Below are 13,526 nucleotides of genomic sequence, written 5' to 3' on the forward strand. Positions count from 1 at the left end.
AAGATGTAGCAATTAAGTGCAATAATTTTTAAATAGTATGATTTTATAAACATTGAATGAACATAATGTAAGCCGCAGATAACTCCTGCAAATTTATAGTAAACAACTTCATTGTTTATTTTGACAAACCTTCTGGAAGCTTGAAATATTAATTTACATTTTTATAGAAGTGTTCATGCCAATAAGAGCGAACACTGTATGTATTTTAAAGAGTGCACATTTAGGACAAGAGACTGAGTGTGCTCAGGAATTTTTTTGCTAAACTACTTCAGGTTTTCTTAAGCAAGGTATAAAATTTATATATAAATTATTATATATATATATATATATACACTATATACTGTATACTATATACTATATACTATATAATATATAATATAATATTGTTATATATTAATATATAATATTTTATATATATTATATAATATAATATTATTATATATAAAATTTATTTTGGGATGGCCCTGGCCTTCTTACCAGTGTGAAATTTCTTCATTATATGTTCAGTAAAGGAATGAAAAATTGTTCTACAAGAACCATAAACAGCCATCTCAGTGAGAGACATGCAGAATTAAATGTGCTCTTCAAAGTGTCTTTGCTGCCCTTTTTGAAATTCAGTAGTGAGATCTGGGCCCTGAGAAGATGGAAAAAGTCATCAGAACAATGTGGGGCTGGGAGAACGAGCAAAATGAGAAAGCAGCTCCTGAATTAGGGAAGGCATATATTAATTATTTGGCTTATTTGCTTTGTTCACTTTGGGCTGATTTTTGTAAGCCATTGTTGTCTGAAGGGAAAGAAAATAGTCCATTCCCTTCAGGTGACAAGAAGATCCCTTGTTACTGCAGTAATTCTTCACAGTTTTTCAAGCCATGGGCACACATATAAATAAAAAATGAAGAGCCCTCTAAGAGCTCACATATATAAAGAGTGCAGGTAAGCAAACCTTTCTAAATAAAGGGTTTTTTTTTAAATAATGAGGCAATAGCAGAGCTTCCTAATTCAGTGCTTCATTGGCTTTCTGTTGAGGCTGGTTCAGCTCCCTTGGGAATTTAAAGCCTCTTTAACCTGCATCACTTCTAAAGGCAAACAAGTTAGCTTAAGTTTCAAATATACACATGTGGCTCAAGCTCCTTTTGCTTCTCCAGAGGAGCACACCAAGAGAAAACAATGATATGTTGCTGCAGCTTGGTTGTTACTTGTTCTTTTACAGCAACTCAATTTCTTGTGGTCATCTGTGTATAACCTTAATCCTGTGTAGAAAAATTTATTGTAATTTCAAAAGATTCCATTAAATTCTCATTTTAATTCAGGCTTTGTCAATCTGTTATGGTGCTCTTTTGCTTGTATGGTGTGTCAGATCTAAGGTCTTACCCTTTCAATTTTGTGTCTGTGTGTGCTGTCTTTGGGTAAAAAAACCAGGGGATTGACATGGAAGAATTAAACTGGAATGAGACATATCAATTAATGTAGATCAAGGATAACTCACATTGTTTTTCAGGTAAAAACAATCCTTGTTACTGAAGGCTGAGTGCCATAAAATCTACATTGCATAGTATTTAGGATTTGATAACCAAAATTTTAATGCACAATTTAAAAAAAATATTATAACAGCTTTCAGCTGTCAGACAAGTATGTTTTTGTTTCATGTTGCTAACTCCTTAATGTTTTTTCAGCTTAACCCATGTCCCCACCCTGTTCATCCTGAAGCAGGGAGGTAAACAGATGTCCCTCTGAATGATGGGCAGTAGTAGAAGTCTTCTAGCAAAAAGATTCTTTTCCTTCTGACTCTTTGCTTATTTTTTTTTTTTTTTTTTTTTTTTTTTTTTTTGCCAAGTTTAAAGTGATAGTTGCAGAATGTAAGGATCAAGAAACATGTATTGACTAACTATATCAAGTGAATTAAAAGTAATACATGTTCCTGATGATCTTTACATCAGAGGGCTTTCAAAGCAGCATCTCTGTATTTGAGTTGCTTTATTTTCCTCTCAAATCCACAGTGGCTTTGTCCTCTTGGTGCCTTGGCTGCAAACTTAGTCTGTAAAGGCTTAAGCCAAAAGGGATCTTGGGGTTCTGTTTGCTTTCTATCATATACAACAAGCCTAAATTTAGACTTGGGTAGATCACCTTCACAGTATAAATAAAAATCAGATATTTTTCCTCTTTTATTTTCTCTGGTTTTATTGCGGTGGGTCATTGAAATAAAGCCTGGAGGGACATTCTGGAATGCATTTTTCTTCCTCCTGTCTTATTTTGTACATTTGAACTACTTCAGCAATTTCTCTCCTTTCGCTGGACAACTCCTCAGAGAAATTAAAGAATTATTTATTTATGATTATTAGTTTCCTTTCAGCATTTTAAAAAATGTCTTCAATGTTTGAATCACGCCAGCAGGTATTGCAAGGAAAATCTGTAGCAAAGAAGACAATATAGCAAAAATAATGACAGATTCCATCCAAAGAGAAGGGAGGAGAGCTGTTCAGCAACAATAATTAACCAGGTTTCTCCATGCTTCAGATGCCTCTAGAAACCACCTGACAAATTGATGAGGTTTGGGGTATGCCCTGAAGATGAAAAGGTCTGAGCTGTTTTTGTTGTGGCTCAGGAGAGTGGTTAGCTCCTAAGCTTATGTGAGAGGCATTTATTTTTATAGACTCCTCATTAGCAATAAAAATTAATGTTAATCATTAATGTTTATCAAACACTTCTGAAAATGCTGGATATGCTTACATTTCAGGCAGGTTTCTGCTAGGCAGTTTCTCCTCTTGAAACCAGTTGGAGAAATACTGTTCCATTCTTCAAGTTCATTCATTCTGGGCTTTTTTAGTATTTTCAGGAAAACAGGAGCTCCCCCTGCTCAGCCTTCCTGCAACAGGCCATCAGTGGAGACACATCACAAGGAACCATCTCTCTGAGCTGTCTGGAGCACAAAGCTGGCTGTTGCCAGCCTCTGAATTCACTTCATCTTGTCTCCTAATTCAATCTCATAGCATTTTCCCTTGCATGTGAAAGAAGTGGGGTTGTGCCTCATTATGAGAGAGTTTCAAGCAAAAGGTTTTGCCTTCTGGGCTCTTCTACAGTCAGTGCCTCTTGATTTGTTTGGTTGAAGGCAGCTGGCTAATCACAGTGGGAATAGAAGTAAAAGTTCAGGGCAACAAAGGACAAGGGATGCCAGTAAAGACAAAAGAGTTTCAATGCAGCCTATGCCATAGTCTTAGCCAAAAGACAAGATTAGATTTTGGTAGTTGGAGCAGAGGTTGAGCTGCACCTTCTAAGAGATCGTGGTCTCACCAAAGGTCAAAGATGTTAACAGACCCTCCCCAGAGGACCCTGGATTTCTTCACCCTTCAGCAGCCACTGAGGAGAGGGTACAAGGGATAAAAAAAATCTGTCATTTCCTTAGAACATCCAGAAGCTGGTGTGTGGCCATCACATATTACAAGAAACCAGTGTTACTTTAAATCATCTCCTTTGTTTCACTGGTTGTTTCTCCTCCCAAGATCCAGCATTCCTGCAAGGAATGCAGCTCTGTTTGGCAGTTTTAGAGGACACACAGAGGAGCTACTCAGTGCCAAAGGCAAACATCCATTTCATAATGGACCTTCCATTTCCCACAGTTTGTCTGAACTGTCAGATGAGCAGGATTCTCTTGTGGTAGCAGCAGAAGCTCCCACTACAGCTCCTGGCCTTCAAGGGTCACATCAGAGATCCTCATTGGTTCTGATCCTTTCATTATTAAAGGAAAAGAAAATAATTTTTCAAATCTTTCTGTTCTATTTCCTTTGAATATCCCCTTCAGATATTGCAGAATAATCTTATCTTTTTGTAGATAAGGCTGTTCCGTTGAGAAGGCTGTGGGTGATGGCTTCCCTGTGCTCCTTTAAGGTCTTGATCTTGGGTTTTTGAAGTTAAATTGCCAAAAAGGACCTTCCCTAGAGAGCACATGCTGGATTTTTTTCCCCTTATACTTCCAAAAAGGTCTGCATATTCTTTTGAAACCTGTGGGTTTTGTGGTCACAGAACATCAGTTACCCTAATTAAAAGAAGATTCTTGTAATGTCTTTTTTATTTTAAACTATGCAAAAATTCTGTGATGAGATGAGCTGGAAAAAGCTTGAGAAATAATCCTAAATATGCCTGTTGTGCCAGGCTGCAGCCACATTACATCCAAGCTGGGCTTCCTCTGGCATTTAGGAGTATTAAACCATCTAAAGGGAGTTGCTCCTGTGGCCACAGACCTCCATTTATTTACATGGAAACTAGTCTGAAGTGTTCTGAAAGACAGGGTTTTTCCTGGATGATAACCTGAAAAGGATCTTCGCTTCTTGAATCTAAACCCTTGACCTTGAATGGAATCATGTTGTGACCAGGAGTTTCAGTCTCCATCACTGTCTCAGGAAGCCCTTTCAGAACTCCACTTTTCTGCTGGTGTGCTCAATGATGTCATGACCTTTCTCTATAAATAAAACCTCAATTTTTGTTTACCCCCTATTAGCAGAGAGCAATTACACAACCTCACACTCTCAATCTCAATCTCTCTCACAACCTCAATCTCTCTCCTGTCAGCTTCCTTGCCATGTGCTCCCCATAAGATCCAACTTCCATAGTACCAGATTGGACCATGAACTTATCTCCAATGGAAAACAGTTTGTAGCTTTTAGATTGAGGTTATACCTGCTAAAAAACACTGCTATTTAGACCTGGTGAGCTCACCAGGAGGATATTAAATAGATTATCTAATCTGTTTGTTTCTCTTCCTCCTGTTGACATCCTGTCAGTTTTGTTGTTAGTCAGAGTTATGAAAAATGGACCTGAAAGGAGCCCACAGCATGTGAGCTACAGCATGTAAGAAGGTAAGAAAATTGCTCAGGGTGTCCTGCACAGAGATTTCTCAGGATGAAGACAGGAGAAAAATCCACTTGTACCACTTGGAACATGCTCTATTTTAGATTACTACACAGCCAAAAGGCAAAGTGTAACTCCTTTAGAACTGTAACTGAGAGCAGCACTATCACAAAAACAGAAATGAGGAGAAGGACTTCTGAGATAATTGAGGTATTTTTCTCTTCCCTATTCCTACTCCTTTCAGTGCCACAACCAAGCAGACTCACGTCATGTCCACTGCCAAGATCCAGAATACAGCCAGGAGAGCTTGCCCAGCAGGGGAGGTATTGTGAGGTCAGAGCAGGTGTGTGTGCACACTCCTGGTACCCCCAAGAGTACAATTACAGTCCCACTTGTTTATTCTGTAGCTAAGTCAGTCCTTGAAATGACCATTGTAGGTTCAGCATTTAAAGTGAATCCAAAACCACAGCAATTAAGCCCAAGCCAGCACAAGGTGAAAGGCCTTTGAACACAGAACCAATACCATGGCAAGCATGAGAGGCTGATATCCCTGATCCATAGATTTAAGGAATTTCTGCTCCCATTTCTGATAAAATAAATCCCCACAGTTTTAGTGTAACATAGTTGAATAGGATTTGAGCTACTGGGTTTTTGCTTGTTCCTTGTAGACTGTTCCCAGGCTGGTCAAGAAAATTTGAGCAGTCCTGTTCTTCCTTTTGAGATAGAGGGACACAAGGCCATCCTGCTGCTGTTGGCTGGTGTAGGATTTCACACATCATTTGATCCTGAGCTCAGAGGGTAGTAGGTGCTACCAGAAGAATGTGGAATAGATGGGGAGGGTGTCTGTGTCTATATCCAGATATACTCTTAGGAACATACGACCTGACAGTGATAGCTTTGGTTCCATCTGTTTCTGTTCTCCACCCAAACATGCCTACTTCTACCAAAGAAATGAAACCTTAAATTACTTGTGTGGTCTGCAGCCGAGCTACCAGCAGAACATACATATATATATTGCATGAGCCAAGCCCTACTATTCCCAGGCAGCTCAGCTTCTTGCCGTCATTTCAATTACAGAGTTTTGTTTTAGTGCAAGATGAGTAAGAATCGTGAGTTTTGGCCCGAGACTGCTTCAGCAGTTATGTGTCATGCTTAATTTTACTGCACAGCAGTTTGCCAGATACACCATATTGGAGACGTGTTGATCTTTGTCGTTTCCAAAACTGACACTTCCTTTTCCAGTCCTGCCTGTTAAACTATTTCAGTTGGACAACACTGAGCTTTTGAAAAAGGCTGATGCTCCATCCCATTTTGATACTGTATTTTAATTCAAGGGCTTAGTCAAGATTAGCATGCCAGTTCAGGTTGTGGTTTTTTGTTTTATTAGTAAACATAGTGATATTGGGATGAAGCCATATTACAAACACATACACTCTTGGCTGATCTCGTGATGGAGAGGCATGCCAAAACCTGTTTTGCTACCCATCAGCTCTGTTTCTGTGTTGTTTCTAATTTTTATGTGAATATTTCTAGCTTTCCCTTTGCTACAGAATTATTCTTGATCATATCAGTACAGCTTATGCCAGGACAGCCCTCTAGTACAGGCAGTGCCATTGTCTGTTTTAAAGCCATGATGGCCACATTTTAAAGGAAAAAGTGTTGTGAAGGACTTTATTACAGAGTTTTAGGATTAGGGCCAGGGCCTAGCTGCTGGAATTTCAGTCAATAGGGCTCTTTCCCAGTTTGGCCAGAACTTGAGGATGTTTTGGTTCCTTGCATGCTGAATTTTTAATTTCCTCTTAGGTCTCAGGTAGGTCTGGCAGAGTGTGTGATGATAGGAGGAAAGCAGGTCTTTCTATAAACTGTAGCTTGAGGTAAATGAAGCAGCTGCTGTTGGTCTTTGGCCTTGTTACCTCTGTGCATTGTTCTGTGTATCTGCCCTCTGGAATATCATATAACCATGGAATCATGGAGCAGTTTGGGTTGGAAGGGTCATTAAGAGATCACACAGTTCCAACTCCCCTGCCATGGGCAGGGACAGCTTCCACTGGACCAGGGTGCTCCAAGTCTCATCCAGCCTGGCCATGAACACTTCCAGAGATGGAGCAGCCACAGCCTAGAGTTGTCCATCACATAGGATCTTACAGTAACCCCTCATCTGTCTGAATGTATCTTCACCAATTATCTTAAAAATGTACTAAAGAGCAAACATACAGAGACAGCTCCTGAAGAAATCAATGTGTGGAATTTTCATGTTTATGCATTTTTTTTCTTGTAAAATGAAATGAGGACAGCCTAATTTCATTTTCTTCTCATTGAGAAAAATTCCATTTTTATAGACATTCTTTCTTTCTGACATAGACACTAGCATTTATTTATGATTGTTTCGTTTTGGGCTGGGTGAAATCAGTAAGTGCCATCAATTTGTGCATCCACTGGGATGTGCACATGAAGCTCTGTTTGCTTCTGTGTAGCTCTTGTTGAAATCCAAAACTGCATTTATTTTGAACACAGCCAGAGACAGAAGTTAATCCCAGCATCTTGAATGCAGCATTACCTAAAGGCTGATGATGTAGAAATAATTGAAAGTAAGTACAGCAAAGTTGTTGAGATAAATTTTGACATAAAAATGTAGGTTGGTTCATAAAAAGTTGGAGTGACAATAGGTTATAGTGACAGCTTTTCAACAACTGTATAAGCCTCCAGATGGAAGGGAATTTGGCTTAATGAATTATAGGCAGTCTGTGTAACACAAGCTCCTTTTATAGGAGCAGCTCAGAATAAAGAATAAACTTATTCATACTGGCATGTGTTAAATAACATCATTGTTAAAAACATGGGGTTGAAAGGAGACTGAGAAATGAAGGAATTAAAAAAAAAAATACTGTTAATATCTCAACCTTCTAGCTCCTGAGTAGGGCACTGACTGCTTTGTTTCAGAGTGATCTGATAATGAAAGTTGTCACTGGCCAACTGCAGAGGCTCACAGTCCTCTGGTGACGAGCTGACCCTGCTGCAGAACTTCCTCCTTTGTGCACTTGCTCTGGGTCTGGGGTAGCCCAAGCTGGTTAAGGTTGTTACTTACACCTGGGGACAGATAGAGCTCCTGAGAACACTTAATTCCCAACCTGTAGCACAGACAGGCCGCATGACCTTGGCAAATTACTTAATATCTGCTTTCCCATCCAGAAAATGATGATGATACTTACCTGCCTCCCAGGAGAAGCATTTGAGCTTCATTAAGGATTAGGACATGCTTTTAGTTTAGTTAGTTGTGTTGAAATGTGCTACGTAAGCAAAAGTTATTGTTAAATAATGAATGGGGAGAAATGCTGTCAAAGTAATCTAAAGGACTGAGCCAGTGCTGAGAGAGGTATCTGAATAAAATCACATGTGCTGTGATGTCAGAGCAGGGGAGTGTGACTGAAAACTAAGAATAAGCAGCAGATGTCAGTGACTCATTAAAATAACAAACTTGTATTTCTGATTTTGTCAGCATACCGTGTCACTTTCGAAAGGATGGATTAACCGCTGATGAGCTTGTAGGATTTTTGACACACGTGGCGGTGAGTTAAGGACATGGCTGTAGCCTTCTGCCTGCCTTGCTGGATCTGTCTGTGGCTGGCATATGATTCAAATCCACAGACTGAGGATTTAGAAATGCAGGAAATTTCCGTGAAGCTGCTAATCACGGATGTATAAAATAGTTAAGTTATTTGGATAGGGTGTGCTTTATTTTGGTAGGGAGTATTTTTCTAGCAGATCTGTGACTTCAGAAATTTTCAGGTGGTCTGATTTACATCTTCCAGCTCAAGCCAGCAGCCCTGCATTTAGGGTGGAAGTGGAACCAATAGAAAGTATTAGGTATTTTTCTTACAGCAGTAATCGTAAGGATGTGTAATTATTTATCCCACTCCCTGTTGCATGAGTGCAGAAATCTTAATTGTCCTGGCAAAGCAGATATGTATGTTTTGCCAGCACAACTGGGTGTTTTTAGTACTCTGTCTCCTCAAATTCTGTGAGGACTTGTTTTTCTCAGTAGATTTTATACTTAGGGGCACGTGGACCGTTAACCATGCACCTCATGAAGCCTTTTTCTAACTCATTTTCCTAATTAGCAGCCCGTCCCTGCCCCCTGTGGATAACAACACTTTCATCCTTGCACAGGTGAAAGGATGCTCTCCACAGCAGCCTTTATTTTTTAACCCTTTGCATCTCTAAAACAGCCTAATGTTATTTTGGGGACTGGTTTTTGTATGACCCCTGAGCTGTGCCGAGACACACTGGAGGTCCTGCCAAAGCCCCTTGTGGAGCTGCAGGAAGAGAGTCTGGGAGAAGAAGGAGCCGAGCGGGTCTGTCAGCCTTTGCCTGGCCCCGGGCACCACGGCTCTCCCAGAACACAACAGAGCCTTGTCCAGTGCTGAATGACAAGCAGTTCTGTATTAAACATGAAAACACAGCTTATTAGAAGCCACAGGGTTGATTGAAAGCGTAATAAATGGCAGGCGACCAACAAAGATTGTTGCTCTGGGTAGATAATCTGATTAGTAAATATTTATTTCATTACAAAGTCTCTTTTATGGTTTGATCCATGTTCAGTCAACAATTCTAAGTGACCTCTTCAGCATTTTAAAGGGGATCTGGAGGTTCTGCCATTTGAACCGGGGATACCATAAACAAATAAGAGAGTTTCAGTGCTATTGGAGATAGTGGTACAAAATGCTGTAGTATTTATTCAGAGAATAAATGGCATCTGCTGTTTGATTAAGTAGTTTGTTTACTTAGAACTCCTAACTTGTTTAATCTTAAACTTTGAGAAGATAGAGAAATATTGCACTCACCTGGGGACAGCTGAAAACATTAACTCCTCAATTACTGCTGTGTGGGCTTTCATTTCACTGGTGCAGCTCACTAACAAATTTCATAACCTAATGGCCTACAAATTGTTTTTACCTGGGTTTTTCAAGCACTGTAGCAATTGCTTTCTGCCCAGGCATACCTGGTGTAATCAGCTACCACAAAGAAAGGGAAAATTAAAAAATTTTCATCAGCTTTGCTGTTGTATTATATATACCAAAGCAAACAAATCTGAACATCTTAATAGTAGCATTATACGTATATATTGCTCAGTCATTGTCCTCAGGACTCTTCAGTGTAATGTTCAAGGTCTGCAGATGCAATAAAAGCATTTTTACTTTGTCCAGCGTATCAGATAAAGGAATGCAGATTTAAAGGAGGAGAATGCAGTACTTTCTCCCACTGGAGGTTGTGATTTTAGCTTTAAATTCAGAAAATGCTTAGGAGAACCTTATGAAATGTAATAAAGTTCTCTTTCCCTGAGCTCACACTCTCAATCTGAAATTGTATTGAGGGAATTTGGGTTTCAATAGTGTCCTTACGGAGCAGCTATGCTTATTACTTAGATATTAGAGATGCCCTGTTGATGTACAAGCGTTGGAATTCCAAAGGGAAATAAAGTCTGTATTTTCAGCTTATTATTGTACAATATTGTAGGCACTCTGCAGTAAGCGTCTGAAAAAGACTGTTCTTTTTCCCTTCATACTTTTCACCACCTAACGTGATGTCTTGGCTTTCTACATCTGCTGCAAAAGAAAACATCAGCTTAAATTTCCAATTCCCTAGTAAGAGGTTACGTACGTTATAACACTATTACAGCTACTGTAGTTTATGTACTTAATTCTTTGTGCTAACAGTGGTGGCCGCAATCTGAGGTGGTCATGACACCTAGGTGCTCAAGGAAGGGACTAAAACCAGCCAAGAGCAGGCTGAGAACCAGGCAGCATGTCCTCTCCTCCTTTGTTCCAGCACTGGCTTTTAGCATCCTGCTGGGTTTGCCCTGTAAATACTGGGGGCACAGCAGTGAGCACAGCTGTGGGATGGCTCCCTCAAAGAAGCAGAACCAAAACAGTGCAGCAGGCACATGGAGGAAGTTATGATGCCTCATCCCTGACCTTGTTCAAGGTCAGGTTGGATGAGGTGTGGAGCAACCTGGTCTAGTGTGAGGTGTCCCTGCCGACAGCAGGGGGGTTGGAGCAACGTAATTTTTAAGGTCCCTTCCAAACCACGCTTTTATATGATGATTTCTATGTACTCAGAAGGAGCTGTTCTGGGTAAAAATGCCTTATCACATCCCTCACCATCTCATTTTCACTTGCATATGCTCCTGCAGCATTGTGGGAATACCTTGCTTACAGCCTGCCTTGTGAGTGTATTTCCAAATCATCCTTTTTCCCACCCATGCAGTAGAAATGGGAAACTGAAAGCTCTCTGCTTTCTCTACTCTCAGCATGAAACAGAGCATGGAGGGGATGCTCCAGGCAGGCAGCAGCTCCAAGTTAACTGTCAGGTCAACAGGGAAGGCCAGGAGCTGGTCAGTGTGCTCCCAGTGCAGCCGGGGTGATGCGCCTGCCGTTTGTAATGGACAGGGTTATTTATAAATGATACACGGAGGGATTCTGAGGTCTGCAAAGGCAGCGCCAGGGCAGCGTCAGAAAATACTTGAAGGTTTTAGTTCAGCCAAGATCCTTGGCCATGTTTTCCACAGCCCAAAATAAACTCCAAAATGAGAGGGAATGGAAGACTTCTACTGGGTCTCAGAAGAACTTTCTCCACTTCCAGTTGTGCAGCCATTAAAGGAGGGACAAGCAGTGCTGTGCAGATATCAGGAGAGCTCCTCTTCTCTGTTTTGTTTCTTTCTGACCCCAGCAAGTACAGAAATCTTGCTGCTTCAATAAAAACTAAGGGCAGGATTTGCCCAGCTGAAATGAGGAAGCTTTGGCATTGACTTCAATCAGGATGGTTGGAGCTGAGCACCCACATGACTTTTGGTTCGTGACTCCTATGGACAGCTTCAGCACTTTAAGACATAACCAGTCTACTTTGCATTTCATTATGTTTATTTAAGCTGTATTTTAACTAGATTTGGGAGGTTCATTTAGGAGTGGAGGAGAAAAGTCACTCTTGAGCTGTAATGCCTTTTAGGTCTTTCTGATATAGCAAGACAGAAGATATGTAATAATTTATTGCCACGTTAAATATTGATTTATTATTTTTCATGGAACATTTATTCAAAGCTTCATGCCATCAAGTTTGCAGCATCATTCTGTGTGTGTGCACATGTTCACACATCAATACTCATTAATACTGGATGTTCTGTCAATTTCCTGAAGTGACACAGAAGTGGACCATGCATTTGAAAGTGTATATTGGCATTTAAGAATTGCCTGTATCAATCAAAGATTTTTCTCCCAAAGAAAGGAAAAGCCCAGCTAAATAAACAAAAAATCCTTCTGAGATGTGCAGTCTTCGCTGCTGAAATATTGAAAGGGATTTTTTAACCTAAAGAACAGTTTTTTTGCAAAGCCTGATGTACACAACTCAGTGAGCTGGGTTGATGGCTGGAGGTCATTTTGTGAGGTTTTCCACTGTTAGTTTCATAGATTGCTTAAAAATAGGAAGGAAGGAGCTCTTCAGGTTAAGGCTCCATACCCATGGCTGCAACCTTCAGAGCCTTGAAGATGATGAGGCAAGCTGGGAGAGCCTGAGCACACCATCAGCCATTCCACCAAAGCCTCATGAGCCAATTGTGCTGCATTTCTCCAGCAAAATGCATTTAGTATGCGTTATGGCTAATAAATACACTGGTCAAATTCAGTTGGGAGCTAAAATGTCCATTTCCAATGGAGTTTGTTCTGGAGAGAAAAAATTCCTATGCTCTTTTCCCGTGCTTTAGTTTTCAGTTTTAGGGGGCTGAAGAGGTTAGGCTGTTGAGAGTGCATCTTGTGAATCATGGATCCTCTGCAGGTGGTGGTAGATGGTAGGGGGCTGTCCCCACTTCCCCACACATCAGGCCTGGAAAATCCAGCTGGGTCTGACAGTTACTTTTCAGTGGGATGGCAAAGAGTTTGCTGGAAAGAAATGATTGTACAAATGCTTCTTGCAGAGCAAAGTGGGTGCTCTGACTTGGGCACCAAGGGGTTGATAAGAAATTTCTGGCAGTTGTCAGCTCATCCCACCACTGGCTTCTGTATCCTTGAGCAACAGCCTGACCTCACATAGCATTTCCTTCTACTGTTGGTACCTGGTAGCTCCAAAATGGAAAGGGCTTCCATAAACAAACAGATCCTTGAATGGATCTGGACTCATGTCTCAATCTCCCTGTAACATTGCCATGGGATGTCTTTGCTCTCACCTTCCTCAGCTGGAATTTGAAAAAGCCAAACTCAGACTCAAGAGAGAGGCTGTTACACTGTTTTTAACCCTTAACTGGTCTCTGGAAAACTGCTTCCTGACTGGGCATATCCACTATGGGCCAAGGGGTGATGGAAGGCTCACAAGTGGTCCTCCACATGTGCCTTTTCTAAATATAGATGATGTTGATGAAATCCTGGTCTCCAGAGGGTTTCTAAACTGGACAGGACCCCATGCTCCTGTGTGGTACCCTGTCCATAGCACTCACAGCTTCACAAATAGGAAAACCTACCCCATGAAGGTCTTGGGGTGCTGCCATCCATGGCACACTTGGCTCATGGGTGACATCAGACCTGAATTGAGCTCCATGGTCAGTGTCAGCCACCACTTCAGTCATGTCATGCCGAGTTCTCCAATGTCTCTTTCAATTATGTCCTCTGTTCGTATGTCCTTTAAGTAGTTCCTTTCCTAAC

General features: G+C 40.7%; 1 protein-coding gene across 4 annotated transcripts in view; it reads left to right on the forward strand.

Annotated features, from left to right (window-relative positions):
• The window catches only part of KLHL29 (kelch like family member 29), a 322,996-nt gene that overhangs the window by 127,285 nt on the left and 182,185 nt on the right, over positions 1-13,526 (forward strand). The gene's annotated exons all lie outside the window — the stretch shown is intronic.

This window comes from Parus major, chromosome 3 (assembly GCF_001522545.3).
Source record: "Parus major isolate Abel chromosome 3, Parus_major1.1, whole genome shotgun sequence".
Lineage (NCBI taxonomy): Eukaryota > Metazoa > Chordata > Aves > Passeriformes > Paridae > Parus > Parus major.